The 13,490-nt window shown below is 43.5% G+C and overlaps 1 protein-coding gene across 1 annotated transcript in view; it reads left to right on the top strand.

Moving 5' to 3' along the window:
• Positions 1-13,490, top strand: part of LOC126263529 (juvenile hormone esterase-like) — a 462,481-nt gene that overhangs the window by 212,007 nt on the left and 236,984 nt on the right. The window lies entirely within an intron of this gene.

The raw sequence follows: 13,490 nt of genomic DNA, 5'->3' as shown, positions 1-13,490 counted from the left end.
GAGGTCGTATGACTGACGACATCAAAGCGACCATAGCACCAACGGTCCACTTGGGCCGCTTTAGAATGGTTGAAATGTCCCTGATGGATCTGTTACTCAGGTGACATGCAATGACTGGTCCACGTTGGAAGTCACTGATCTGTCCTGATCTACCTAGTCTGCTGTCACTGCTTCTCTAGTAACAACACAGTACACGCCGCCTCCTTTTATACTGGCGGGTCCACCTCTTGCGACACCGAACGGTCAATTCAGATTGAGAATCGTTAAACTTCGAACATCAACTATATACAAATGCAAAGTTTTACAGCCCAATGACCTTGATAGGTCACAGAACAGATTCATCTCCGTATTTTACAATCATATTCATTTGTACATCGTATCGCACAAGAGTTTTTCTTCCGGGTTTTGATGGTTTATCTCGCTTCCCACGCCCGAGTTCCCGGGTTCGATTCCCGGCGGGGTCAGGGATTTTCTCTGCCTCGTGATGGCTGGGTGTTGTGTGCTGTCCTTAGGTTAGTTAGGTTTAAGTAGTTCTAAGTTCTAGGGGACTTACGACCACAGCAGTTGAGTCCCATAGTGCTCAGAGCCATTTGAACCATTTGATGGTTTATCTGGAGCACTTTGTAATACTAGGGGCGTTTGAAAAGTCCGTGCAAAGTCTGAGAGATGGCACCACCGGCGAGTATCGAGGTCATGTATAGTTAATAGCATCTTTGGAAACAACGCACACCAAGTTTCAGCCATATTGGTCTATTTCTTTGTGTTTGGCATTCGTGTGAATAAAAGAAGTTCAGTGATTGTCAAAAAATGGACGAACAAGAATTTCGTGTTGTGATTAAACATTACTTCATGAAAGGCAAAACGCCTCAGGAGGCTAAAGAGAAGCTTGATAAACATTACGGTGTCTCTGCACCTTCGATTAGAACAGTTTATAAGTGGTTTCAAAATTTTCGGAGTGGCCACATGGGCACAAGTGATGCTGAACGTTCTGGACGCCCTGTCGAGGTTACGACTCCAGAAATCACTGATAAAGTCCGTGATATGGTGATCGATGACAGAAGAGTTAAGGTGCGTGGGCATCTCGTAGGAACGGGTACATAATATTTTGCATAAACATTTGGACATGAGAGAGCTATCCGCAAGATGGCTTCCACGCTTGCTACGCTTGATCAAAAACGGAATCGTGTGGAGTGTTGCAAAGATGGTTTTCAGCTGTTCAGGTAGAATCCGCAGGACTTTAAGCGTCGTTTCGTCACTGTGGATGAAACATGGATACATTACTATACTCCCAAGATAAAACAACAATTAAACAGTGGATTACCAAGGGAGAATCTGCACCAAAAAAGGTGAAGACCAGTCCTTCGGCCGGAAAGGTTATGACGACTGTCTTTTGGAATTCGGAAGGGATAATCCTCATCGACTATCTGGAAAAGAGTAAAACTATTACAGGTGCATATTATTCATCGTTATTGGACCGTTTGAAATCTGACCTGCAAGAAAAATACCGGCGATTGGACCGCAAAAAAGTCCTTTTTCATTACGACAATACACCAGTACAAACCTCAGCAGTTCTGGTCGCAAAATTAATGGCAATAAGATTCCAATTAGTTTCACATCTCCCCTATTCTCCATACTTGGCTCCCTCGGACTACTGTTTGTTCCCCAATGTGCAGAAATGGCTGGCAGGACGAAGATTTTATTCAAACAAAGAAATGATTGCAGCAACTAATAGCTATTTTGCAGACATGGACAATTCCTATTATTCGGAAGGGATCAACAAATAAGAACAGCGTTGGACAAATTGTATAAGTCTAAAAGGAGACTATGTCGAAAAATAAAAAAGGTTTACCCCAAACACGTAAGTAGTTTTTATTTTCGCACGGACTTTTCAAATGCTCCTCGTATATCCTAAAAAATGTATGCGATGAATAGAGGAAAACAAAAAAGTGTTGCATTTTAAATTCCATAAACTTGATGATAAATACAAAGTTTTGTAAGTGTCATATAAGCAGGATACAAACATCACTGTTATGAGAATGGTGTTCATTTCACGTAATAGTACACGTAGTTAAAGTCGAACGTCCCACGATAATTGCTATTTGCCTAAAGATGTGGCCAGCTTCAGAAGAGTGTGACGACGACTTTTCTCTTTAGCAGCAGATTAAATAGGAGAACATGAGCTACATTCAGGGTAAATGTCGTTTGTGTGTGTACGGCTGCTGATGACGTAGAAAACATTTACAAGTAGCTCAAAATAGTAAAAAGAAAATGAGCTGCGTCGTTGTTTAACATACGCTGCTGGCTGCGTCCTGGTGTACCTGAAATAATATAAAATTCTGTCCACATGTGCTTGCACTGCCTGCGCACTTCTCTTGATTAACGAAACCAGTTTTTAGCGAATATACGGGCGCCGCGCCCAGCTTTAGGTGAATTTAGAGAATGTTGCAGCAATGGAGGCCAGCAATCAACGAACGTCAGCTACACTCAAAATGGCAATAATGCGGAGAAAAGGAGCTTTACACATATATAAACACTGAATAAAATCCGTTATTTTCTGTTAAAGAACAATTATTACATTCTGAGATAACAATCAGAAATTATCACATCACAACCTTTTACAACCACGTATCAAAATGTTTGCGTACAAGTTTAGTTTGCGTCTTATTCTTCCAAGGACTCGAACAGAAGTAAGTTTTAATAGTAGCACAGTCTTTACACAATTAGTATTAACAATGAAAGTTGTATTTTCTTTGATTTTGTTGCATCGCAGATACGATTATTATCTTCGTTTATTGGGTTTAGTGATTTGTCACTTCGTGTATTTTCACACGTAAGAAAGTATTTATTTATCACTTTTTCCATTTCCAGGCGACAATATAACTTGTCCTGTAAGATTCCAACTCTGTTTACCTGTCGGATGGCTCGTATAGCTGCAGTACGGGAGTCTTCCAGAGGACGCTGTTATTCCAAGTTTTCAATGGACTACAGCGAGATCATTAGCGACAGCACTCAAACGTTCATACATTTACAGCTCTTTCAAAGGAAAATGCCGTCCTCGCATCGGCTGCTCCCTACCAACTGGGTGACCCGTCAGGCCCGCAGAGAGTGGGAAAGACAAAACACGGTGAAAGCACGGGGGAGCCAGTGGCCATTTGAGACGTAGTAAAAGCCCGCATGGCGTAAATATTGGGTAGGAAATCGCTTGTGTGTTCGTTCTGAGCGGAACTGCACCAGCATTCCCTTCAAGCGATTTATGTAAATCGCGGAAAAGCTGAATCTGGAATGCCAGACGGAGGTTTTGAAACTTCCCTTTGTATGTAAAGAATGACAATGCTGGAAAAACTCTTACGTTATTTGATTTTCAAACAGCTGAGCAAAACTCAACGTACTCAAACAGTTTTCTCTTATTCTGATCATCACTAAACTGACACAATATTTTTAGCGCAACGCAGTCTGACTTTCAATAATCCCTACAAAAGAATGGCTCTGACTAACAACAACCTATACCATTCATGAATCAGTTACCTCACAAAAATCTTCGTGACTCGAACTACTGAAATACAGCAAGCGCCAATACTGCCAGCTACATAAAAGTTTCTAACTACTGAAGGCACTAACTACTGATAGGCATAATCAACAAATGAAAGATTTTGATAGAGAACAAACAATGTATTTTCCTTAATAGCGTTCAAAAGTCATAATATACACTCCTGGAAATTGAAATAAGACCACCGTGAATTCATTGTCCCAGGAAGGGGAAACTTTATTGACACAGTCCTGGGGTCAGATACATCACATGATCACACTGACAGAACCACAGGCACATAGACACAGGCAACAGAGCATGCACAATGTCGGCACTAGTACAGTGTATATCCACCTTTCGCAGCAATGCAGGCTGCTATTCTCCCATGAAGACCATCGTTGAGATGCTGGATGTAGTCCTGTGGAACGGCTTGCCATGCCATTTCCACCTGGCGCCTCAGTTGGACCAGCGTTCGTGCTGGACGTGCAGACCGCGTGAGACGACGCTTCATCCAGTCCCAAACATGCTCAATGGGGGACGGATCCGGAGATCTTGCTGGCCAGGGTAGTTGACTTACACCTTCTAGAGCACGTTAGGTGGCACGGGATACATGCGGACGTGCATTGTCCTGTTGGAACAGCAAGTTCCCTTGCCGGTCTAAGAATGGTAGAACGATGGGTTCGATGACGGTTTGGATGTACCGTGCACTATTCAGTGTCCCCTCGACGATCACCAGTGGTGTACGGCCAGTGTAGGAGATCGCTCCCCACACCATGATGCCGGGTGTTGGCCCTGTGTGCCTCGGTCGTATGCAGTCCTGATTGTGGCGCTCACCTGCACGGCGCCAAACACGCATACGACCATCATTGGCACCAAGGCAGAAGCGACTCTCATCGCTGAAGACGACACGTCTCCATTCGTCCCTCCATTCACTCCTGTCGCGACACCACTGGAGGCGGGCTGCACGATGTTGGGGCGTGAGCGGAAGACGGCCTAACGGTGTGCGGGACCGTAGCCCAGCTTCATGGAGACGGTTGCGAATGGTCCTCGCCGATACCCCAGGAGCAACAGTGTCCCTAATTTGCTGGGAAGTGGCGGTGCGGTCCCCTACGGCACTGCGTAGGATCCTACGGTCTTGGCGTGCATCCGTGCGTCGCTGCGGTCCGGTCCCAGGTCGACGGGCACGTGCACCTTCCGCCGACCACTGGCGACAACATCGATGTACTGTGGAGACCTCACGCCTCACGTGTTGAGCAATTCGGCGGTACGTCCACCCGGCCTCCCGCATGCCCACTATACGCCCTCGCTCAGAGTCCGTCAACTGCACATACGGTTCACGTCCACGCTGTCGCGGCATGCTACCAGTGTTAAAGACTGCGATGGAGCTCCGTATGCCACGGCAAACTGGCTGACACTGACGGCGGCGGTGCACAAATGCTGCGCAGCTAGCGCCATTCGACGGCCAACACCGCGGTTCCTGGTGTGTCCGCTGTGCCGTGCGTGTGATCATTTCTTGTACAGCCCTCTCGCAGTGTCCGGAGCAAGTATGGTGGGTCTGACACACCGGTGTCAATGTGTTCTTTTTTCCATTTCCAGGAGTGTATATAATTTATTGACCCCCAATTAAACAAATTTCCTTTTTCTGACGGACACACATGCAGATCGTCCTATATATATCTATCCTCCAACTGCCCAATGCTACGCGCTGTTCACATCCAATTGCCCCAACACTACACTAGCGAATAATCCAACAATGAGTCCAACCAGCCACAGATTGCACACAGCACAGTCAGCGATTTTCATACAGAGCGCTACGTGGCGTTACCAACATAAAAACGTAAACAGCCTACTTAAAGTTTGAAAGCCCGCCCTCCCGATCGCGAGACCAGTGAGTGAAGCACCCACTGCCTCACTTAACTCCCTTTTACGCGAGCAACTTTTTTGTGCAAACTGTCTACTTCACGCAAGGGTGTCTACGGCAGCGCCGTTTGCTTTTTATACCAGTAGCGAGTTTCGCTTGTCACGAGTGGTCGAGTGGCTGTTCTTATTTACAAGACGAAGCTAAAATCGCGCGAAGAGCCCTCTGCTGCGCAATTCGACATCTGATTGGTGACAGTAAGATTATGAGTGACAGTCGCTTTTACGAAAAATATCGAACTATGTTAACAGAACTGAGGAAGAAACAACAGCAGTGGAGGGTGTTCCGACAAAAGCAGTATTCATAGTGAATGATCTTGACAGAAGTAGTTCTCGACACAACTGAGAAATGGAGGAGTAGAAAAAGTGTCGTGAAACATCTATATTGTTTTTGTTTGATAGAATATATACATACAAGTGCCAAATGATATCACGTATTATTTTCCTCGTTAGATAGAGCTGACGTTTTCCCTGTTGAAACAGTTTTCATTAAAAATGTTTATCTATTCGCGTTCTTGTTTCTGTTGCAGTGCAGCCTGACCATTTCCCGGGATTTAAAAACGTAAATACCTTTCAGATACTTCATCTCTCCTGTGGAAGGACAGTAGTAGCAAAACACCCTAGTCCTCGTGCAACGGCCCGCATCTCGTGGTCGTGCGGTAGCGTTCTCGCTTCCCACGCCCGGGTTCCCGGGTTCGATTCCCGGCGGGGTCAGGGATTTTCTCTGCCTCGTGATGGCTGGGTGTTGTGTGCTGTCCTTAGGTTAGTTAGGTTTAAGTAGTTCTAAGTTCTAGGGGACTGATGACCATAGATGTTAAGTCCCATAGTGCTCAGAGCCATTTTGAACCTCGTGCAACGTTTGCAGTATTTTACGAAACCGAAGCACATAACAAGTGATCAGAAAGCACAGAAGCACAAAATCCATAACTATGTCTGGAGTGTATATAGTGACAGTAATTCTGATGTTGACAGACATCACTAGTCCCCTTTTACTGCGCACGCGCAGTCTTGAGCGTACTCCGCACTCGGCTGTCAATTGATCATTGACATCCGTGACCCAGTCGCGACCTGATTGGCGGCTAATTTACACGCACGCACGCTCGCGCACCCACAGCGGGAAGTCGACTTTGACCAGAAAGTCGGTCGCGTGAAGCAGGCTTTTAGGCTGTTTCAGACTTGTCCGATAGCAGTCTAAATGGCACCGTTTACGCTGCACGCCGCCGCTGCAGTTTCACGTCATTTTATCCAGCTGCTTTTGTGCACGCCGCGTGGCACCCTTCATTTTATCTCTTCAGTCACTCAGCACTGTACCAGTGAAATGGAACGGGAACAAATGCTTGCGTGGGTTTCAATTTATCGCCGTTTAAACAGAAAGAGGACGAACATGATAAGTGGATTCACTGACTTAATTTAAAAAGGAACAAATGCAGGGCATTTGATACTCTATTTCTAGAGCTCCACAGCGATCCTGAGAAATTATTCCAGTATCCTGGAGTGAGGATATCAACATCTTCAGCAAATAATGTGATGGACACAGTGATCGATTACTTTCCTACTTCTGCTAGATCTGTACATTGACAGTCTTCTAAAACGTAGTTTTTGAATAGATTGTTATTACTCCGTTCAGTATAGACACATTTTCGAAAGTCGTTCAGCAAATCATCGTTACTTGCAGTATTCATTTTTAGGTTTACGTACGTCAGTCGGTGAAAACGGAACCGCAACAGGTTCGCTTTATTGTACATCTGTCCGTCCGACCGTTAAGAATCCTTTTTCTCAGGAACGAGTTGGCGTATCGAGTTCAAATTTGTCACATTCCAACGTCGTCGGTCCCCTTGGCGGTGTAAAACATTTAAGCTTCTAAGACAATGCAATAAAAACATGTTTTGATACTCGCAAACTCACTCGTCAAAACCTGTGGGGCGCTTTCTGTTAGCCTAGAATCGTGAAATTTGGCAAGAAGTAAAGTTTCATACTACGAGTAAGGGAAATGTGGTGTCACCGCCAAACACCACACTTGCTAGGTGGTAGCCTTTAAATCGACCGCGGTCCGTTAGTATACGTCGGACCCGCGTGTCGCCACTATCAGTGATTGCAGACCGAGCGCCGCCACACGGCAGGTCTAGAGAGACTTCCTAGCACGCGCCCCAGTTGTACAACCGACTTTGCTAGCGATGGTTCACTGACAAAATACGTTCTCATTTGCCGAGACGATAGTTAGCATAGCCTTCAGCTACGTCATTTGCTACGACCTAGCAAGGCGCCATTATCAGTTGCTATTGATATTATAAAGAATGTACAGACAAGAGCTACGTTCAACATTAATGGATTAAAGTTAAGTATTCCACCATCTGCGTCCGTTTTTCTGGGTTCTGATTTCCTTGTCCTGTTCCAGACCTCACGCCAGCCTGCGTGAGCTTAAACGCGTGCCTTTCGGCTTCCTCTTTTCATAAGGGTTGGCCCTTAAGCCAATCCACAACAGGAAACAAATGCGAAAATTGTTAAATTGTAATTACATTACATAAGAAATATCTTTTTGCCATTAGAACTTGCTTTGCATTAATCGTCTGTCAAAAGTCTAATATAAAAATGTTACTGCATACACACACAAAATGTAAGTTGTAGTCATATTTCAATATAAATAATGCTTTATTAAATTTTCTCTCTCTGCATATATAAACTGGGCTCATATTTTTTGTTTTTGTATGTCTGGGGTAGCATTAGGAACTACTGTAGTGATTTTGATAGGGCCTTGGGATTCCTGGGACTTATGTCTTGCCAGTACGACATCGATAACAGACAACATTCGTAGTTATTGTCGATTCCCTGGATGGATACACTATCTACATACATAATTAAGTGCTACTCGGACGTGGCCATTTTTTTTCTTGCCGTTCATGTTGACTGTGAGCGTGAAATGTTAAAATTATGAATGTTCTACAGAAATCGAAGAATATGAAAAGAGAGCTGAGCAGGATTAAGTAAGATTTTGTAGTGATTAGTAAAGTGAAATGGGAATTGAACCGTGATTTCTGGTCAGATGACAATGGGGTAATAGCAACAGCGTCAGTGAATAGTGTAATAGGTTTTCTTGTCGTTAGGAAGAGAAAGACGCACAACAGGCAGAGTTGCTGTGGGCAGCGCAGTGTATAACAATACAGTTCAGTTAGGATGTAATTTTAAGAAAAAAAAATTTCACTCTCAGAAGATGACACACTGGTGTCGAAACATGTCCGGGGTAATATAAAAATAAACTAATTGAGTTTGCATAAGGCTGATTTCCAAAACAACCCAGATTTTACGAACATTTAAGTGAATCAGCTAATAAGTAGGACAACAATTTTTATGTAACTGCTGAACAATATAATATAAGCTGTTAACAGAAGTGAAAAAATGCAGAAATCGTTTCCAATAAAAAAATCTGTTCACTACAGACGTTTGAAGCGATATGACGTTGTCAGCATCGGAATTAAAGAGAAAGTCAAAGCACTGGTGTCTGCTGGAAAAGAAGAAATTCGTTATTACGTTAGTTTTGATGAACTGTTCAACATACTATGAGAGACCCACATTGCTATAGGCCATGGCGGCCGAACACGGATAATTGTGGAACCGAATCGTAAGTACAAGAACGTGACTATTAAATCAATCGTTACTTATTTGAGGTTATGTGAACCATGTCAGAAAAAGCAAAAAACATTGAAAAGGGGCGTTGTAGTGAAACCTATCATACACAGTGAAATGAATTCACGATGTCATATTGACTTAATCGACATGCAGGCAAATCCAGACACCAATTCGAAGTTCATACTTGTATCCAAGATCATTTGACAAAATTTGTTATCCTCTGTGCACTAACTTCGAAAAGGGCTGATGAAGTAGCATATCATCTTTTGGACATTTTTACCACCTTTGTTGCCCGAAGTATCCTTCATTTTGGTAATGGAAGAGTGTTTTGTAACCAAGTCATTAAACGTTTATGTTGATTGTGGAGTGATATAAAGATAGTCCACAGGAAGCCGAGGCACACAGTCAGTCTCAGGGATCAGTCGAAAGAACAAATCAAGATATTGAAAATATGTTATCAACTTGGATGGAATCAAGTGAAGGGCTGAGGTTTGGCCAAGCAATGAAAAATAGGGCTTATCATGAAGGGATCAGATGTTCACCATATGAAGCCATGTTTGGGGTTCCAATGAAAATAGGCATTGCGACCTCAGTTGTTCCACGTGGTTTAATAAAAGATATAAACACTGAAGAAGACTTGGGAACAATGTTAAACACCACTTCCAATGACTCACAGGGAACAGAAAATGTCAGCCAAGGAACTGATGCTAGTGAATCAAGTACTGGAAAAGAAGGAACAGATATAGAAAGCGCGGCTGAAGCAGGTGAGGAAGCAACTGAAACACGGGATTTGAAGACAGTTAACAACGACAAACCGGCACCAGCTGATGGTTGTGACTAGACGCTGACAACTTCCAACAGTGTTAATAAAGTGAAACGGATCCAAGAAGTTGCCAAAGAAGGTCTTCAATTGCATGCAAAGAAAATGAAAGCAGCCTCATGTAACAAAATTCTAAAACCTTCAGTTGGACAGAATGTGAGAATTAAAATACCGGATGTAGACAGGGCAAAAATTGATGCAAAATCTTCAATAGCAGTAAAGATAAATATTCAGAATGACGAATTTTATGAACTTGGTACAAAAGCTGGCACACTGAAGTCATTGTACATTGGGTACCAACTTACATTTTGCAAGGAAAATTTGATCAACGTCGAAGAAGCAGCAAGAGAAGAAATTAGCCTACGGGAAGTGGTTGCCAAACAATGTTTTGTTGGAGGACAAAGGTTCAAAAAGTGCCATTGCTTATAAAGTGTTCAACTAAAAAATGCTTGTGTAAATCGTCTTCCATATTCCATATTACGTAATTCGAAATGCCACAATAGTCAGCCTTATTGTAACAAAAATTAACGCTCACAAGGTAACATTTTTACAACATTTTCACTAATATGGAATACTGCTCGTTATAACCACATTGGAATGCAACAGTGTTTAAAATACATACATTTACAATAAATAGAAACTGTTTCAGTAAAATGTTAAGATGTTTTTTTTAATGAACACTGATTTACCATTTGGTATGGGTACATCCTAAGATTTAACGTCTCTTGGTAAAAGTTTGATATCTATGCATATAATAAGAAATTTCGGACTTTTACCAAACCGCAATGGTAAGTCTTAGGTTTCGCCAGTTAATTCTAGGATTCACCAATCACCTTACTTTTACAGTAACGTACACACGCATACACATACAAAAGCCCACACGCGCCACAAAGTATTCGAATTGTAGCGAAGCCACTCTGCAGCCGCCCGCTGCACACACAGTTCCAAGAGAAAAAAGTCGCTGACTCAACTGGGGATAGAACATGGTGCTCTGTGATCGAGAGTCAACAATGCCGCGCTAAGTTTACAGCCACTAGTGATGATGTTGGCAGCAATCGTAAACGGGGCACAGTCGACACGAAGTGTTCCGAAATGTGCCGGCATTTCACGATGAATACTAGGGGAGAGTCGCTCTTCTTTCCGTTGTCAAGCTATAGAAAGCAAGTCACCACTCAAAAAGGTTCAATACAAAAAAGAAATGAAGCAATATGGATCCAGAGACCTTTTCAAGTCCAAAACATCTGTGACGTGTATATACAGGCTAACGCGATGCAAGAAAATTTGTACCGAGGCCCGGAGCCGATCCGGGTCTCGTACTCATCCAACTTCGTATTCCCCATGCTGAAGCATGAATGGGAATTTGGACTGAGGAGGCACGCGTGCTCGGTTAGTCCGTGCAGTTATGCAAAACCATTGTGTCAGTGTGGCGTAGTGGTTAGTGCATCTGCTCAGTGACCAGGAGACTCGGGTTCGATTCCCAAACTTCGTATAAATTTTCATTCATTGCTTCATTTTGCATATGCACAAAAATGAAATGTTGAAACCACTAGTCGTAACGATGATAGATTATGCAAAATGCGTTGGCTTTAAAGAAATGTAGCCATAATCGATTACCAGGGTAATTACGATTATTCGACTAATTGCAATTAATCGCCCTTCCATAAATCATGCACAAAGCTGGCCTACAATGTAGGCAGTGGAAGGCCGCAGAGGGTCTTCGCTACAATGCATCAGGCTGAATTGCATGCAGTATTGAATACAGCATCTATTGCTGAAGACCCCGTATCTTCTAACACTTCTATGTGTCTTGGGTGTTAATACACCGCTTCTGTTTTGTTTAGTCATTTATTATTGGAGTACTACCGGTTTCGTGGCACTAAAAACAACATCTTTAGGTGAACATCTGCATAACAATAAATACAGAAGGAATAAGAACCCTTAGATATACACTGGTAAGGTAAATTACTTTTACAAAAATGTTTAAAAATTTTAAAAACTTTTACATGGGAATATGAAAACGTTAGTGCTCACATAACTAAAACATGAGAGCGAAAAAGCTCGGAACTTTTTTATCCAACATTCGTTTTCCGTCAGAACAAAACACCGCTAAAAGGTATAGAATGATACAGCTGGATTTCAATATAGTGGATGGGTCCTAAACAAAGCATACCATCATATTGTTATTCTGCAGATTGCTTTTCAAAGAAAAGTTTTTATACTTTTTATCCCAACATTCCTTGTTCTCATTCACCATTCGTGTATCCCCCAAGAGACCATCAATCATTAGGTCGAGCCCGCCCATCATCAGAGCGTGCGCGAGGCGTCTGCAGGCAAGCTGTTTACTATCTTGCCGTCACTATGACACAGCACGCGGCTGCGTCCCCTGTTCGCGATTCCGTATAGATAGGGAAAAGCGGTAAGTGCTATTTTGGGGATCTGCTTTCCCTTCCATAACTATTTACTAGACGGATTTGGTCCAGGTAGAGCATCCCTGCCGCTCGGGGTTTGCCGAGTGGTCTGTGGCGCTACAGTCATGGACTGTGCGACTGACCCCGGCGGAGGTTCGAGTCCTCCCTCGGGGATGGGTGGGTGTGTGTGTTTGTCCTTAGGATAATTTAAGTTAAGTAGTGTGTAAGCTTAGGGACTGATGACCGTAGCAGTTACATCCCATAATATTTCACACACATTTGAACATTTTGAGAACACCCTCCATTTTGTGGCAACCACTTCTTGGTTTTTCATCATGGCCCAAAATTAGGTCGTAATAGTATTCATCTGTATTTTCTCCTTACCAATGGATCGCTATGGTGTCATCCGATTAGGACCCATCCACTATATTGGACTCCGGCTGTTCTATTCTGTGACACACCGCCTTTTAGCGATGTTTGTTTTCTCGCGGACATCGAGTCTTGGGCAAAAAGATTCCGAGCTTCTCCGCTCTAATGTTTTAGTTACGTGAGTACTGACACTTTCACATTCTCATGTAAAAGCTTTTAAAATTTTTAAACATTTTTTTAAAATCTTAAAATGTGGGCCGGTTGTTCGTAGCCGTGAAGTTGGCGCCCCACCTACTCTGTGGAGTACAGATCAGGCGAATTTGGTGGTCAAGACATCAACGCCAGTTTTCTATCATCTTCCCCAAACTACTATTCTGGCCTTGTGGCGTGGACACTGACCCTGCTAAAAGATGTCCTTGCTGTCACGGAAGACATTGATCATGAAGGGATGCAGGTGGTAGGCAGTAATGTTCACGCAGTTCACAGCTGTCTTCTATTAATACCACAGGAGCCATGGAACCCCAGGTGAATGACCCCCATAGCATTACACTGTCCCTACCTCTCCTCTACCTCCTGTACACGACAGATATGCCCCAACCCCCCCCCCCCCTTCCAGTACACCTCTAGCAATATGCCGATGACACCGCATTCCTCGCCCTCGCTCCTACCCTCTAACGGTCCCAGTGGCTTCTCCAGAATCACCTTGACCTTTCTGCCGCTTGGTGTAACCAGTGGCTCCTGAACATCAATCCTTCCATGACCCAGGCAATCATCGTAGGTTGTACCACTCGCTCCTTCCGGCTCCTGGATTTCTCCCTTAATGTCT

This window comes from Schistocerca nitens, chromosome 6, assembly GCF_023898315.1.
Source record: "Schistocerca nitens isolate TAMUIC-IGC-003100 chromosome 6, iqSchNite1.1, whole genome shotgun sequence".
NCBI classification, from domain to species: Eukaryota; Metazoa; Arthropoda; class Insecta; order Orthoptera; family Acrididae; genus Schistocerca; species Schistocerca nitens.
The sequence above is the reverse complement of the archived record's forward strand: the minus strand, read 5'-3'. Positions and strand labels throughout refer to the sequence as shown.